Source organism: Dermacentor albipictus, chromosome 3 (assembly GCF_038994185.2).
Source record: "Dermacentor albipictus isolate Rhodes 1998 colony chromosome 3, USDA_Dalb.pri_finalv2, whole genome shotgun sequence".
NCBI lineage: Eukaryota > Metazoa > Arthropoda > Arachnida > Ixodida > Ixodidae > Dermacentor > Dermacentor albipictus.
In genome coordinates, this window is record NC_091823.1 from 170,725,245 (window position 1) to 170,742,744 (window position 17,500).

General features: G+C 49.8%; 2 non-coding genes and 3 pseudogenes across 2 annotated transcripts; all 5 read right to left on the minus strand.

The window, feature by feature from the left end:
- Positions 1-134: 134 nt before the first annotated feature.
- Positions 135-253, minus strand: LOC139058204 (5S ribosomal RNA). The gene has a single exon (XR_011513288.1). It is a non-coding gene; the product is annotated as a 5S ribosomal RNA (ribosomal RNA).
- Positions 254-768: 515 nt separating this feature from the next.
- Positions 769-887, minus strand: LOC139058240 (5S ribosomal RNA; annotated as a pseudogene).
- Positions 888-6,274: 5,387 nt separating this feature from the next.
- Positions 6,275-6,393, minus strand: LOC135921150 (5S ribosomal RNA; annotated as a pseudogene).
- Positions 6,394-11,772: 5,379 nt separating this feature from the next.
- LOC139058241 (5S ribosomal RNA) lies at positions 11,773-11,891 on the minus strand (annotated as a pseudogene).
- Positions 11,892-17,291: 5,400 nt separating this feature from the next.
- Positions 17,292-17,410, minus strand: LOC139058215 (5S ribosomal RNA). Its single transcript, XR_011513290.1, has one exon. It is a non-coding gene; the product is annotated as a 5S ribosomal RNA (ribosomal RNA).
- Between the last annotated feature and the right edge of the window lie 90 nt (positions 17,411-17,500).

The following is a 17,500-nucleotide window of genomic DNA, read 5'->3' on the forward strand; positions in this document are numbered from 1 at the left end:
CACTTCGGCGTCGGCTCTACCAGCAGGCTCCAGTTGAACGTAAGTAACAGTAAATGCAGCTGCCCACACACACACACACACAAAAAAAAAACGTCACAGAAACACGGAATAATAAAAAAGAGCAAAAAGAAGGGTGCCATCAGCACTCGGTGTTCCCAGGTGGTCTCCCTCCCAAGTACTGACCGAGCCCAATGCTGCTTAGCTTCGGGGATCGGACGAGAACCGGCGTATTCAGCATGGTATGGCCGATGGCAAGGATGCTGTGTTTCCGACTGCACCTGTATCGTGCTATGTGCATTCGCCCAGTGAATGTATTGCTACATCACGTACGCGGCAGTCTTTCCGCGAACAATACACGCACACGTCGATTACTCCGTTTGTGGTTGTTCGCTGCATGCGTGCGTGCAAGTAAGTCATGCTCGCTCACAAAAACAAGAAAGAGGGGGAGCGCATTATGCGTGCGTTGCAGCCCACAATGTGCCACTTTATCGACGAGTTGTCATTGAGCTGTATGCGGGCGGGCGTGATAGCGAAGCGGTTAGAAGCTCGTGCGACTAAATTTTGCATGCAGCATTACGTCCGTCATTCCGCGCAGAATATCGCGTAGTGGCCTGCATATTGGTTTCACACTTCGGCGTCGGCTCTACCAGCAGGCTCCAGTTGAACGTAAGTAACAGTAAAAGCAGCTGCCCACACACACACACACACACACACACACACAAAAAACGTCACAGAAACACGGAATAATAAAAAAAGCAAAAAGAAGGGTGCCATCAGCACTCGGTGTTCCCAGGTGGTCTCCCTCCCAAGTACTGACCGAGCCCAATGCTGCTTAGCTTCGGGGATCGGACGAGAACCGGCGTATTCAGCATGGTATGGCCGATTTTTTTTTTATTTAATGCCGGTCTTTGACATAACACAGAAAATACAAATATTACACGCATCGCAGAAATCCAAAAAGGCGAAAAAAAATTACAATAATGCCATCGGTCCTTATAGGACCGGCGTTGTCAAATTAAAATTCCTTCATGGCTGTGAGAGCTTCTAGCCTCGACAGCCAATCCGGTGGACATTCTTGCATTTTCTGTAGATCAACAAACCGCGACATAGATTCTCTGAAATATATATGAACCGGCCGTGCGTCGGGATCACAGTGGTACCCAGCCATTCGCGCCCGCCATATACAGTGGAGAGCATTCAACATAATGAAGTCATATGGGACCCCGTCTTCATCCTTAATAGGCAGATACCTGATCCCTTGGCGGTTTACAGGTAATTCTTTCTTCAGGGTTCGCTTCAAGACGTCCCAGAAGAACACAGCAGCCCAACAGTGCAAGAACACATGATCTATCGTTTCGGGCTTCTTGCAGATCAAGCAGTGAGAACCCCAGGGTACGAGACAGCCTCGTTCTTCCACAAACGTCTTCACGGACAGGGTTCCAGTGTGGAGCCTAAAAAAGAAGGATTTTACCCCTGGTGGCACCTGCATGCGTTTAACCCGTTTAAGGACGTCCTGTCCTTGCCCTCCACTGTACATGGCTCTGTATACCGGCACTGGGAAAACAATGTCACACACATCTTTATACAGCGTTTTCCTTTACACTTGACACAGGTAATCACTTGAAAAACGAACAGTAAGAAAACGCACACTGTCTACCACTTCCTTAAAATAGCCACGAAGTCTTCCGGTCATGCCGGCCGTACTGACAACATGTGCCGGCAATGCGTCGGTCAATCTGAGTTGACAATACTGTGCGCAGAAAAGGATCGCGCACATCGCGGAAAAACAAAAATCGGTTTACTAGTTGTCGAACAAAAAGATGCGCCAAACCCACACCCCCGTCCTTCACTCTTCTGAACAGATTTGTTCGACTGCACCTTTCCCAGGTTGAACCCCAGATGAACACCGCAAACACTCTGTGCAGCTTTTGCACATTTACTCTAGAACAATATAACGCTTGTATAACGTAGTATAACTTGGCGACTAAAAAGACGTTACAAACTGTCGCTCTTGCAAAAACAGACAGGTTAGTAGCTTTCCATTTTTCTACTTTTTCTTTAATTTCACTTGTTTGGTTCCTCCAATATTCATCACTGCTATTGTAACTGTCTAAAGGAATTCCGAGATACGTCTTGGGAGTTTTCACCCAGGTCACATTCGCAAAATAGTCTGGTGCGGACAGCCAATCCCCATGCCACAGCCCGAGAGATTTGCCCCAATTTATTCTGCTACCCGTGACTTCACAGAAGTGTTTGACTATAGATATTGCTTCGGTTACACTTGGTTTATCTATGCAACACACTGCGATGTCATCTGCATACGCAAGTAGTTTGACTTCTGTCGCTGCTAATCTAAAACCACGTATTATGTCATTTTCATTTATTGCCACACACATGGCCTCTATATAAATAGCAAACAGAAGTGGACTGAGGGGACAGCCTTGGCGCACTGAACGCATAATGTTAATGGGGGCCCCCAGTGCCTTGTTTACAATTAATCTGGTTGTGCAATTCTTGTACGCCAAGGCCACGCCCTCAGTGATGATGGACCCGACATTAACGTGATCCAAGATGGCAAACAAAATAACATGCGCGACACAATCGAAAGCTTTCTCGAGATCGAGCTGAAGAACTGCAACGCCACCTCCGGTGACGTCACAGCACTCAAGTACACATCGCATCTTATGAATGTTAGAAAAAATTGTTCGCCCTCTGATGCCACAGGTTTGATGGTCTCCTACTATTTCTTTGATGACGCCTTGGAGTCTGGTAGCTAAAATCTTCATAAATATCTTGTAATCAACATTTGTTAGGGATATTGGCCTATAGAATGACACTAATTTTAGTTTATCTATTTCATCACTCTTGGGTATTAGTATGGTGTGCGCTTTTCCGAAGGAAGGGGGCAAACATTTCTGCTGATACGCGCCATTGAATACATCTGCCAACAATGGAGCCAATTCTCTCTTAAATGCCTTATACCACCCAGCGCAGAGACCATCAGGTCCAGGCGACTTTCCCGGGTTCAAATCGTCGATTGCCTTTTCGACTTCCCCCTCAGTTATTTTGGCTTCTAATCCTTCTTTGAAATCATCACTTATTCGCGGCATGCGAGTAAGAAAATGCGCTTTAAAACCATCTACATTCGCTTCCTGATATGCAAAGAGCGACTGGTAATACTCGAAAAAGGCACTCCCAATGCTCTCATTGTCTTCAACGACAGTCCCGTTCATTAGAATTTCATCGATGTGGTTTCGCCGTCCGTGCGCCTTCTCAAGACCCAGTGCCCTTTTAGTGGGCGTCTCCCCTGCCGCTAGTGCATGTGCTCGCGCACGCACGATGGCGCCTTGATAACGCTCTTTGTCGAACTGTTCAAGTTTTTCCTTGATGTTTCGCACGTCGTCTTTATATGTACCAGGCTCTCTACACTCAAGCGTTATCAGCTGCTCCAACAGTCTTCTTAAGCCCTTTTCTTTCATTTCCCTCTCGAATTTTATGCAACTCGATCTTTCTATGGCTTTAATTTTAACCTTCTGTTTAAAACATTCCCACTTCTCTGTTATTGTTTCCGTTGCCTCATCGAATATTTCATTAACCGCATCCCTTACTGCTTTTACAAACCCCTGATCATTTAGTAACAAGGCATTCATTTTCCACAGATCCCAATTAAAAGCATGTTTCGTTTTCACTACACCTATGTGGCATTTTACAAGGCAGTGGTCCGAAAACGACACGGGCACAACACAATAACTATGGCATCTTGGAATCGTGTCCAATGACATGTACATTCGATCCAGTCGTGCGTGACTACTGCCCTGAAAACGAGTAAAAGTCACTTCCCGCCCCCCTTCCAGGCACTCGTAAACATCGTCAAGTTCATTTTCCGCTATTACTTGTGATAATACGCTACAGCTTTTGTCTCGCACACCGGCATTATTCACTCTATCTCTGGCATTCAACACACAATTAAAGTCCCCTAACAACATAACGCGCTTCTCACAATGGACATACTTAGAAAGGTTCGAAAAAAACAAGACACGCTCCTCCACTGAATTCGGAGCATACACGCATATGACACGGAATTCAATCTCGCATATCGAGACATCACAAAAAACAATCCTTCCAGATTCGCATGAAAATACACTTTCAATCTGCAGTCCAGGCAGCTTCTTAACGAACAGAATGCACCCCGCGGACGTGCCTACCGCATGGCTAACCACCGCAAAATATCTGTGCGTGAATCGTCGCACCATGCTCCCGGTCTGCTCCTCTCCGTCAACCTTAGTCTCTTGGACGGCTAGTACGTCTATGTTGTGGTCAGTGGCCAGCCGTAGGACCTGGCTTTGCCTACGACTAGCCGCCAACCCTCGCACGTTCAATGTGGCAATAATAAGGGACGGTATTTCAGCCATTTTCAACTAGCGGGAAAAGCAGGCCCGGAGCATGGTGCTTACCGTTCACGACTAGCCCTCGGCTAGCCGCCTCCGGGACCTCCCGGCTTCTTGGTGTCGTTAGGCGATGGCGTTCTGCCCGCAGGTTTCCTTTCGGGTGTTAGATTCGGCTTTGGCTTGTAGCCCATCCGCCTTCCTTGAGGCGCCTTGGGCGGCGGCCCCTCGCTTGTGCTCGTCGCACCGTCGTCCCTTTCTTTGGTCTCGTCGTGGGGGCGCTTGACTGGGGCACCGAGAGTCGCAGTCCGCTCTCCGTCGTTGACATCCTTGTCCTGCAGCAATGCCGTCGTGTCGTTGTCGGGCGCCTCTTCGTTAACGCCCCCCGTAGGACGGCTCACTGCAGGGAGGTCCTGTACCGGCTTGCCCGCCTTATCGGCAGTCTCAGCTACTGAGCCTTCTGCGCTGGCAGTCGATGACCCACTGACTGTCCCTATCGGAACCACGTCTCCCGTTCCCTTGGCGGCGTCCTCCGTTTCGACCACGTCCATGACGTGCTCAGCCGAAACGTCACTCGCTGCTGGTCCTGTCACGGCGGCGTAGGATTTGACGCAGTCAGCGTCAACGTGGCCGAAACGTCTGCACCTGGAACAGCGCGGGACTTTGCACTCCCGGCGGACGTGCCCCGTGCATTGGCAGCGCAGGCACTGCATGGGTCGACCGGGCACGACCACCAAGGCCAACTCTCCACCGACGCGAACCTGATGAGGAAGGTCTTCCACCTTGACGCCGCTTTTCAGCTTGAGGAGCACAGTCCTGGTGGTCGAAGTCTTGTCGCCCATGCCATGGACGCGCCACCGTTCCCGGCTCACCTCCTCCACCTTGCCGAAAGCCGCGAAAGCAGTCCGGACGTCCTCGTCGGCAACGCCGTACAGCAGCCAGTGAAGCCGAAGCTTCACCTGCTGGTCCTGTGGGTCCACGATGACGCACCGTCGTCCCTTCACTTGCAGTTCTTTGAAGGCCATAAGGCGTTTCGTCGCAGTGGCATCAGTCAGGGTCACCGCCCAGACGTGATTGATCTGGTACGCCCCTATGCATACCACGTCCGGCATCAGTCCCGTCGGCAGTAGGGCATCTCTAAAATCTTCGACCTTGTATGGTCTAGCACGTACTGTACATCACCGTGTAAAAACACGGTGTTCAAAGCCACTCGTCCTTTTGGCAGCTGAGGCAGAATAAACGGATACTCATTATCGTTGTCGGTGATTCTGTTTCCGCGGCCAAAAGTGGCCGCTGTCGCCGCTCCACTGGAGCTCATGATTCTGCTGACCGCTCAGCTCGGCTGCCGGAAGCAGAATGAGCATGGTATGGCCGATGGCAAGGATGCTGTGTTTCCGACTGCACCTGTATCGTGCTATGTGCATTCGCCCAGTGAATGTATTGCTACATCACGTACGCGGCAGTCTTTCCGCGAACAATACACGCACACGTCGATTACTCCGTTTGTGGTTGTTCGCTGCATGCGTGCGTGCAAGTAAGTCATGCTCGCTCACAAAAACAAGAAAGAGGGGGAGCGCATTATGCGTGCGTTGCAGCCCACAATGTGCCACTTTATCGACGAGTTGCCATTGAGCTGTATGCGGGCGGGCGTGATAGCGAAGCGGTTAGAAGCTCGTGCGACTAAATTTTGCATGCAGCATTACGTCCGTCATTCCGCGCAGAATATCGCGTAGTGGCCTGCATATTGGTTTCACACTTCGGCGTCGGCTCTACCAGCAGGCTCCAGTTGAACGTAAGTAACAGTAAAAGCAGCTGCCCACACACACACACACACACACAAAAAAAAACGTCACAGAAACACGGAATAATAAAAAAAGCAAAAAGAAGGGTGCCATCAGCACTCGGTGTTCCCAGGTGGTCTCCCTCCCAAGTACTGACCGAGCCCAATGCTGCTTAGCTTCGGGGATCGGACGAGAACCGGCGTATTCAGCATGGTATGGCCGATTTTTTTTTTCTTTATTGCCGTTTTTGGACGCATAACACAAAGTAACATGATAAAACACTTCAGCCACACTTGGACTGACGCGAGTGGTGCTAAAAACTTTTCATTTGTGACAAATTATCTAACAGTGATATCCACTCTGGTGGATCAGTCTGAGCCCTGAAACATTCGCGAAGGTAAACAACACTTTCGATGAAGTTTTCACGTGTGGATCTTGTATTTATGTCTGCATGTCGCACCTGCATTCGCGTTTTCCACAAACTGTGGAGGCCAAGAAGCATAATTAAATCGTAGGGTACTTCTTCACTTTCAACTGATAAGTACCGGATGCCGTAAGGACTTAAAGGTAGTTCCTTTTTAATCGTCCTCTGAAGGACATCCCAATAAAAAATTGGATCCCAACATTCTAGGAAAACATGTTCCACTGTCTCGGGCTTCCTGCATAACAAGCAGTTTGTTGTCCATGGCACGAAAAGACCCTTATCATGCAGCCAGGTTTTAACAGGCAGCGTACCGGAATGCAGTTTAAAAAAAAAGTTTTCACCACAGGTCTAACGGGCATGTTCTTAACTCTTTTTAAAATATCTTGCCCTGGGCCTCCAAAGTAAGGTGTCCGATAAATGGGTACCGGCAACATCACGTCAACCAACGCTTTGTACAGCTTTTTCTTATTGACATTACATAGGTATTCAGGGCTGAAACGTACTTCCAACATCTTGCACGAAAGTACAACCTCGCGCAAGTATCCTGTCACAGCACCACACATGTTATCACAAGAGACTATCCTTCCAGGGAGCAGTCTCTGTAGGCGCACTTGCATAACAGATCTTAGAAAGGGATCACTTTGATCACGCAAAAACATAAATCGCGAGACCACTTGACGCAAAAAAAGATGCGCCAGGCCCAGGCCTCCGCTTTTAACGGAAACAAACAGGTTAGTTCGGCTGGTTCTTTCCCAGTTAGACGCCCAAATAAAAACAGCAAAAACACGATGCATTTTTTGAATAGCTGTTCTGGTCGCACACAGCACATTCATGACATACCAGAGCTTCGAAATTAAAAAGACATTACAGATAGAGGCACGGGAAAACATTGATAGCTGTCTTCCTTACCACGCGACCGCTTTCTCTTTGATTCTCGAAGTTTCTTCTTTCCAGTACGAGCTGGGATCCCGATAACAATCCAGAGGTACTCCTAGATACCGCGTTGGCAAGGTGGACCATCGAAGCCGAGAAAAACAACCCGGTGTTACGTCCCATTCGCCATGCCAAAAACCGGAGCTTTTTCCCCAATTGATCTGACTTCCAGTCTGAGCGCAGAATTTTTCAACCACAATTGTCGCTTCACAGATGCTCTGTCTATCAGCGCAAAACACCGCTATATCGTCAGCATACGCGAGTACTTTCACGTGTGATGACTGCAGTCTGTAACCTGAAATTCGGTCAGAGTTGATAATTGCCAGGCATAGTGGCTCTAAATACACTGCGAAAAGCAAGGGGGAAAGCGGGCATCCCTGTCTTACTGAAGAACGTACAGCAAGTTTGTCAGTGAGATCGCCATTAACTATAATGCGGGTCGTACAGTTCTTGTAGGCCATTTTTACGCCCTCTACTATAATGTCCCCTAGTTTGGAGTGTTCCAGGATGGAAAAAAGGATTTCATGGGAGACGCGGTCAAAGGCTTTCGCCAAATCGAGCTCCATCATTGCTATCTGACCGCCAACTGCATCGACACACTCTAATACGTTGCGTGTGACATGTATATTTGTAGCGATGCTACGGCCTTTAATTCCACACGTCTGGTGAGACCCTACCAATTTCGTGATCACAGACTGCAGTCTTTTTGCTAGAACCTTCATAAATACTTTGTAGTCGACGTTGGTGAGACTAATCGGTCGATATGACCCCACCAACAGTCGTTCTTCCGGATCATCAGTCTTGGGAATTAGAACGATGTGGGACGTATTGAAAGACAATGGAACCCGTTTGCGCTCATAAGCCTCAGTTATCACATGGAGCATGCACTGTGCAACAGGAAGCCGAAAGGTTTTATAAAAGGCCGCACTTAGCCCATCTGGCCCAGGAGCTTTCCCAGATGTTAGGTCGTCTATTGCTTTTTCTATCTCCTGTAAAGTTATAGGCAGTTCAAGACGTTCCTTAATTTCATCATCTAGTCTTGGCACCAGCCTCAAGAAGTCTACATGGAAGCCTTCTATGGTCTCGAGCTTATTGCTAAGAAGTTCTGTGAAATGTTCGGCTATAGCACACTGAATGTCTCTCGCATCTTCCGAAGTCCGGCCGTCAAATCGGATGCTCCTAATTTCTTTCTGGCAAGCGTATCTTTTCTCGTCTGATAGCGCTCGTTTTGTCGGCGTTTCGCCAGCCCACAATTTTTCAGACCTTGCGCGTATGACGGCGGCCCTATACCTGTCGGCGTCGATTCTTTCGAGCTGGCATTTCACTTCTCGTATTTCTTTCGTGAACGTTCCCGGTGCGCTATTTTCCATGCTCAGCATCCATTCAAGTTGCCCGTTCATTTCTTTTTCTTTTTCTTTCTCTTTATAGCGAGCCACGCTGCTCTTTTCTATTGCTTTTATTTTTACCCACTCTTTGAACTCTTCCCATTCAGTTGCAAAACTAGCTGGCTGCGCGTCTAGCAGTTTGTCTAGCTTGGTCTTTACTTGCATAATGAACCCTTCATCCTCCAAAAGCCTTGTGTTTAATTTCCATAAGTGCCAGTTAAAGCGCGATTTCCTGCCCTTCATTCCTAAAGTCATGCTCACGAGGCAATGATCACTGAAAGGCACAGGTTTAACGTCATAACTTGAGCATAGCGGCATAAGATCGACAGATACATACATTCTGTCTAGTCTCGCATGGCTCTCCCGCTGAAAGTGCGTGTATTCTGGGTGGGTCCCAGTGGAAAACACATTGCCAACATCCTCGAGACCATACTCATGCACAAAAGTATTCAAAACTTCAGAGCTCTTGTCTCTCAGTGGCCTAAACTTCACTCTGTCAGCTGCGGCGCACACACAGTTGAAGTCTCCCAGTACAAGCAAAAACTTGTCGCCATTCAACCATGGCTCAAGGGATTCAAAGAAAATTTTACGCTCGCTTTCTACATTAGGAGCATATACACAAACAATTCGCCAACAAAAATTCGAAAATGTGAAATCAGCAATCAAAAGGCGACCACTTGGGCATGCAAATACAGCCTCTACGTTCACTCTTAACGTCTTACGTATGAATACAAGGCACCCTCCCGACGTCCCAACAGAATGACAAACGCAAACATGAAAGTTTGCTTGAAAGGAAGACACCATGCGGTCAGTGTGCTCTTGGCTCTCTATTTTCGACTCTTGTAAAGCAATTATATCAATATCGTTATCCAGAAGAAGGCGATTAAGCTGGTATTGTCGCCTTCTTGCTCCCAGACCTCTGACGTTCATGGTCGCAACTCGAAGTGGAGCAATAAGATTAAAAGCCATGTCTTAGAAGAAGAAACGCCTGTATCCGCATGGTGCCCACCTTCATGGTTGACGTAGCCTTCCTCACGACTGCCAGGACCTCTTGACACCGGTCAACCAACACAACCGGCGCTGACACCGACCAGGACACTGTGTTACTACGGAGGCGGTTTCCCCGCCTTCCGCGTGTCGGCCGGAATGTTCGGCCGCGGTTTTAAAGACGAGCGTCTCAGTCCCCCTGCATTCGGTGAAGGCTCATCGCCGCTACCGCCAGGCTGCAGCTTGACGTCTCCGCTTTCTTCATGCGGACGTTTTCCAGCAATGGTGCTCGCCGCTTCCTGGTTCGTCTCCATGGTATCAATGCCGGGGGTCTCCACGCTGCTTTCTTTAGCGTCCGCGGCTTTCGCCGCCTCCTTTGCCTTGTCATCGTCGTCCTGTTCAGGCTTATGCTGCGCCTGTACACTACCATCTGTTGCGCCGGACGGCCCCGCCTTCTGCTTCACCAGAGTCGTGAATGATGGCCGAGTCTGGCGCTGTGGTTGTCCACCCACACGGGCTGCTTCCTCAGCATCCGCCTCGTCCATCAGCATCTCGGACGAGTCCTCGCTGGTTCCCGGGCCTGTAATGCTCGCGTAAGTGCGAGTACACTGGTCGTCTTCGTGCCCGAAGCGTCGGCAGATTCCGCAACGCGGGACTCGACATTCCTTGCGGATATGGCCCGTACCGCGACACCGAAGGCACAGCGGGGGTCTGCCTGGTACCACGACAAGCGCCAACTCACCGCCAACGCTCAGCTGGTGTGGCAAGTCATCCAACTTCACGCCCGCTTTCAACTTGAGGGTGACAAGCCGGGTGGTTGATCCCTTCTCTGTGATACCTTGCACACGCCAGCGCTCCCGGCCTACTTCGATAACTTTCCCATAGGGCGCAAAGGCGACACGCACGTCCTCATCAGGCACATTGTGTAGAAGCCAGTGGAGCTTCAGTCGAACGTCCTGGTTCGCCGGGTCAATCACCAGGCAGCGCCGGTTTTTTACACGCAGCTCCCCGATGCTCGAGATCTTCTTCACCGCGTCCGCGTCCTTGAAAGTGATAGCCCAGACATGGCTCATGCGATACGCCCCCAGGGCGATAACATCCGGAAGAAGCGAATGCGGTGCCAATGCGTCACGGAAATCTTCAACCCGGTACGGTCGCGCCGTAATATCAGCGTGCAAAAAAACTGTATTTAAAACATAACGACCTGTTGGCAGACCTGGCAGAACAACTTGGTAGGTGCCCTCCTGTTCCATCGTCCTGTTTCCGCGGCTAGAAAAGGCCGCTGAAGCCGCTCCAACGGAGCCCGTCATCATGCGTCCGTCACGCTCGGTGGCCGGAAGCAGAATCAGCATGGTATGGCCGATGGCAAGGATGCTGTGTTTCCGACTGCACCTGTATCGTGCTATGTGCATTCGCCCAGTGAATGTATTGCTACATCACGTACGCGGCAGTCTTTCCGCGAACAATACACGCACACGTCGATTACTCCGTTTGTGGTTGTTCGCTGCATGCGTGCGTGCAAGTAAGTCATGCTCGCTCACAAAAACAAGAAAGAGGGGGAGCGCATTATGCGTGCGTTGCAGCCCACAATGTGCCACTTTATCGACGAGTTGTCATTGAGCTGTATGCGGGCGGGCGTGATAGCGAAGCGGTTAGAAGCTCGTGCGACTAAATTTTGCATGCAGCATTACGTCCGTCATTCCGCGCAGAATATCGCGTAGTGGCCTGCATATTGGTTTCACACTTCGGCGTCGGCTCTACCAGCAGGCTCCAGTTGAACGTAAGTAACAGTACAAGCAGCTGCCCACACACACACACACACACAAAAAAAAAACGTCACAGAAACACGGAATAATAAAAAAAAGCAAAAAGAAGGGTGCCATCAGCACTCGGTGTTCCCAGGTGGTCTCCCTCCCAAGTACTGACCGAGCCCAATGCTGCTTAGCTTCGGGGATCGGACGAGAACCGGCGTATTCAGCATGGTATGGCCGATTTTTTTTTTATTTATTACCGGTTTTTCGCAGAACGTGCAGTTTCCACATATTACAGTATTACAATTGCAATACAAACAAAAAAAAGAAAGAAAAGAGTCACACCGTACAACATAAGCCGTCTGTCCCTATTGGACAGGCGTTGTCAACTCAAAATTCCTTCATGGCTGTCAGAGGTTCTAGCCTCCACAGCCATTCCGGAACACATTGTTGCAGTTTCTGTATTTCTATAAATCGTGATATACATTCTCTGAAGTAAACGCGCGCGGGCGTAGCGTCAGGATCACAATAGTACCCTGCCATACGAGCCCGCCATATACAGTGGAGAGCGTTTAACATAATAAAATCATATGGCACCCCATCATCATCCTTAATTGTCAGATACCTTATACCTGGAGGGTCCACGGGTAGCTCTTTTTTCAGGGTTCGCTTTAACACGTCCCAGAAAAAAAAGCCCTCCCAACATTCCAAGAAAACGTGATCTATGGTTTCCTGCTTTTTGCAGATCAAGCAATGGGTTCCCCATGGTACGATACATCCTCGCTCTTCCATGAAAGTCTTCACGGAGAGCGTTCCGGTGTGAAGCTTAAAAAAAAATGTTTTTACTCCTGGTGGCACCTCCATGCGTTTTACCCGTTTAAGCACATCAAGTCCTGGCCCTCCACTGTAAATGGCTCTGTATAACGGCACTGGGAAAACAATATCACACACATCTTTATACAATCTTTTCCTGTTCACTTCGCAAAGGTAATCCATTGAAAATCGTACAGAAAGAAATCTTACGCTGTCGACGACTTCCTTAAAGTAGCCACGAAGTGATCCGGTAACGCTTGCCGTACTAACAACATGTGCCGGCAAAGCGCCGCTCAACCTGAGCTGGCATACGGTGCGCAGAAAAGGTTGGCGCACATCGCGAAAAAACAAGAATCGGTTTACAAGTTGTCTAACAAAAAGATGAGCCAAACCCACACCCCCGTCCTTCACTCTTCTAAACAAATTTGTTCTGCTGCACCTTTCCCATGTTGACCCCCAGATGAAAACAGCAAACACTCTGTGCAGCCTTTGCACATTTGCTCTCGAGCAATACAACGCTTGCATGACATAATATAACTTGGTGACAAAAAACATATTACAGACTGTCGCCCTCGCAAAAATAGACAGCTTAGCACCCTTCCATCTGTCCGCCTTTTCTTTGATTTCATCGGCTTGGCTCCTCCAATAATCATCGCTACTATTGTAGCTATTGAGAGGAACACCCAGATACCTCGTCGGCGCTTTGACCCAGTTGAGGTTCGCGAAGTTGTCCGGTGCAGACACCCATTTCCCGTGCCACAGGCCTAGGGATTTGCCCCAATTTATTCTACTACCTGTGACATCACAGAAATGTTTCACAACCGATACTGTTTCCGTTACACTTGGTTTGTCTGTGCAACACACTGCAATGTCATCTGCGTATGCGAGCAACTTCACCTCTGTCACTGCTAATCTGAAACCACGTATTTTTTCATTTCCGCTTATTACTACGCACATTGCTTCTATGTAGATGGCAAATAAAAGCGGACTGAGGGGACAGCCTTGGCGTACTGAACGCATGATGTTAATGGGGGCCCCCAGAGACTTATTGACAATTAGTCTTGTTGTGCAATTCTGGTACGCCAAGGCCACGCCCTCAGTGATGATGGAACCGACATTAACATGATCCAAGATGGCAAACAAAATAACGTGAGCGACACAATCGAACGCTTTCTCCAAATCGAGCTGAAGAACTGCAACGCCACCATCGGTGATGTCACAGCACTCCAGCACGCCCCGCATCTGATGGATGTTAGAAAAAATGGACCGCCCCTTGATGCCGCACGTTTGGTGGTCTCCGACAATTTCCTTGATGACGCCTTGAAGTCTCGCAGCTAAAATCTTCATAAAGATCTTGTAATCAATGTTTGTTAGTGATATAGGTCTATAGGATGACACGAATCTGAGTTTGTCTGTTTGATCACTCTTAGGGATTAGTATTGTGTGCGCTTTTCCAAAAGATGGGGGCAATAATTTCTTCTCATACGCTTCATTAAACACATCTGCTAACAATGGGGCCAGTTCTCTTTTGAAAGCATTATATAACGCCGCACAGAGACCATCAGGCCCAGGCGACTTGCCCGAGTTCAAATCGCCGATTGCCTTTTCAACTTCGTGCTCGGTAATGTTGCCTTCCAATCGTTCTTTAGCGTCATCTTCCAGCCTCGGCATCCGCTGGAGAAAATCGGCTTTGAAACTCTCTACATTCGCTGGCTGAAATGCAAAGAGCGACTGGTAGTACTGAAAGAAGGCGCGTCCTATGCTTTCGTTGTCGTCGACAACAACCCTGTTCATTAAAATCTTATCGACATGGTTTCGCCGTCCATGCGCCTTCTCGAGTCCAAGCGCCCTCTTTGTGGGCGTCTCCCCCGCCGCTAATGCATCTGCTCGTGCTCGCACGATGGCACCTTGATAACGTTCTTTATCGAACTGTTCAAGCTTTTCCTTGACGCTCCGCACATCGTCTTTGTACAGACCAGGCTCTTTGCACTCAAGCTTTATCAGCTGCTGAAGTAGTGTACGCAAACCCTTTTCTTTATATTCCCTCTCAAATTTGAGGCAGCTTGACCTTTCTAAGGCTTTCATTTTAACTCCTTGTTTAAACCACTCCCATTTTTCAGCTATTATTTCAGCTGCATCTTCTCGTATTCCATTAATGGCATCCCGTACTGCCTCTACAAAAGATTCATCATTTAATAACAAGGCATTCATTTTCCACATTTCCCAATTAAACTCATGTTTGCGTTTCCCTACACCGACATTACATATTACGAGACAATGATCTGAGAACGATACGGGCACTACAGAAAAACCGTGACAGCTTGGAATTGTATCCAGCGAAATGTAGATTCGTTCCAACCGCGCATGGCTGCTACCCTGAAAACGTGTAAAAGTCACGTCACGCCCCCCTTCCAGACACTCAAAAACGTCATCGAGTTCATTTTCACTGATTAGTTTTGACAAGACTTCACTGCTTCTGTCACGCACACCGGCATTATTGGCTCTGTATCTAGCGCTCATTACACAATTGAAGTCTCCTAACAGCATGACGCGCTTATCGCATCGAACATGCTGCGAAAGGTTCGAAAAGAAATGGGCACGCTCTTCCACTGAATTGGGTGCATATACGCATATGATGCGGAACTGAAATTCGCACAAAACAATATCGCAAAAAACAATCCTTCCAGACTGACAAGAAAAGGTACCTTGAATTTCCAGTCCAGGCAGTTTCTTCACAAAAAGAATGCACCCCCCAGCCGTGCCTAACGCATGGCTTACCACCGCAAAATACCTAGTCGTGAAACGGCGCACCATGCTCCCGGTCTCCTCTTCCCCATCAACCTTAGTTTCCTGGACGGCTAGTACGTCGACATCGTGGTCAGTGACCAACCGTAGGACCTGACTTTGCCTACGACTAGCCGCCAACCCTCTCACGTTTAAAGTGGCAATCTTTAGGGACGGTATCTGAGCCATGTTGAGCTAAAGAGAATAGTAGGCCCGGAGCATGGTGCTTACCGTTCACGACTAGCCCTCGGCTAGCCGCCTCCGGGACCGCCCGGTTTCCCGGCGTTGCTTGTGGACGGCACTTTGTCCGCAGGCTTTCTCTCAGGTGGGACATTGGGCTTCGGTTTCAAGCTCGACCGCCTCCCAAGTGGTGTCTTTGTCGGCGGCCCTTCGCTGGTGCTGGTCGCACCGTCGTTGCGGTCCTTAGTCTGGTCATGCGGGCGCTTGACTGGGGCACCAGGAGTCGAAGTCCGGTCACCGTCCAGGACGGCCCCGTCCTGCTGCATCGCCGTCGTGCCGTTGTCGAGCGGGTCTTCACTCCTGCTCCGCGTAGACGGGCCCATAGCGGTCGCGACCTGTGCCGTCCCATTCGGCTTCAGGGTAGGCTCAGCCACCTTGCTGTCTACGGCCGAACTCGTCGTCCCACTGGCTGTCGCTGTAGAGACCGCGTCTAGCGTTCCTTTAGCAGCGTCCTCCGCCTCGGCCACGTCCATGACATGCTCTGCCGCAACGTTGCAAGTTACTGGGCCTGTTACGGTGGCATAAGACCTTACGCAGTCAGCGTCGACGTGGCCGAAACGTCTGCATAACGTACAGCGGGGGACCCTGCACTCACGGCGGACGTGTCCCGTGCCGTGGCAGCGCAGGCACTGCATCGGTCGACCAGGCACGACGACCAAGGCCAACTCGCCGCCGACGCGGATCTGATGGGGCAGGTCCTCCACTTTCATGCCGCTTTTCAATTTCAGAATGACGGTCCTGGTGGTTGAGGTCTTCGCTCCCATGCCTTCGACGCGCCACCGCTCCCGGCTCACCTCCTCCACCTTGCCGAAGGCCGCAAATGCCGTCCGAACGTCCTCGTCGGCAACGCCGTACAGCAGCCAGTGAAGCCGTAGCTTCACCTGCTGATCCTGCGGGTCAACGATGACGCACCGCCGTCCCTTAACTTGAAGTTCCTTAAGGTCCAGCATCCTTCTTGTGGCCGTCGCATCGTTGAAGGTCACTGCCCAGACGTGGTTGATCTGGTACGCCCCTATGCATACCACATCAGGCAGCAGGCCCGTTGGCAGAAGGGCGTCCCGGAAATCTTCCACCTTATAAGGTCTGGCGCGAACATCACCGTGCAAAAAGACGGTGTCAATCACCACTTGTCCTTTAGGCAGTTGGGGCAAAATAAAGGTATACTCCTTATCGTCGTTTAGCCTGTTTCCGCGGCCCAAAGTGGCCGCTGTCGCCGCTCCACTGGAGCTCAAGATTCTGCTGACCGCTCAGCTCGGCTGCCGGAAGCAGAATGAGCATGGTATGGCCGATGGCAAGGATGCTGTGTTTCCGACTGCACCTGTATCGTGCTATGTGCATTCGCCCAGTGAATGTATTGCTCCATCACGTACGCGGCAGTCTTTCCGCGAACAATACACGCACACGTCGATTACTCCGTTTGTGGTTGTTCGCTGCATGCGTGCGTGCAAGTAAGTCATGCTCGCTCACAAAAACAAGAAAGAGGGGGAGCGCATTATGCGTGCGTTGCAGCCCACAATGTGCCACTTTATCGACGAGTTGTCATTGAGCTGTATGCGGGCGGGCGTGATAGCGAAGCGGTTAGAAGCTCGTGCGACTAAATTTTGCATGCAGCATTACGTCCGTCATTCCGCGCAGAATATCGCGTAGTGGCCTGCATATTGGTTTCACACTTCGGCGTCGGCTCTACCAGCAGGCTCCAGTTGAACGTAAGTAACAGTAAAAGCAGCTGCCCATACACACACACACACACACACACAAAAAAAAAACGTCACAGAAACACGGAATAATAAAAAAAGCAAAAAGAAGGGTGCCATCAGCACTCGGTGTTCCCAGGTGGTCTCCCTCCCAAGTACTGACCGAGCCCAATGCTGCTTAGCTTCGGGGATCGGACGAGAACCGGCGTATTCAGCATGGTATGGCCGATGGCAAGGATGCTGTGTTTCCGACTGCACCTGTATCGTGCTATGTGCATTCGCCCAGTGAATGTATTGCTCCATCACGTACGCGGCAGTCTTTC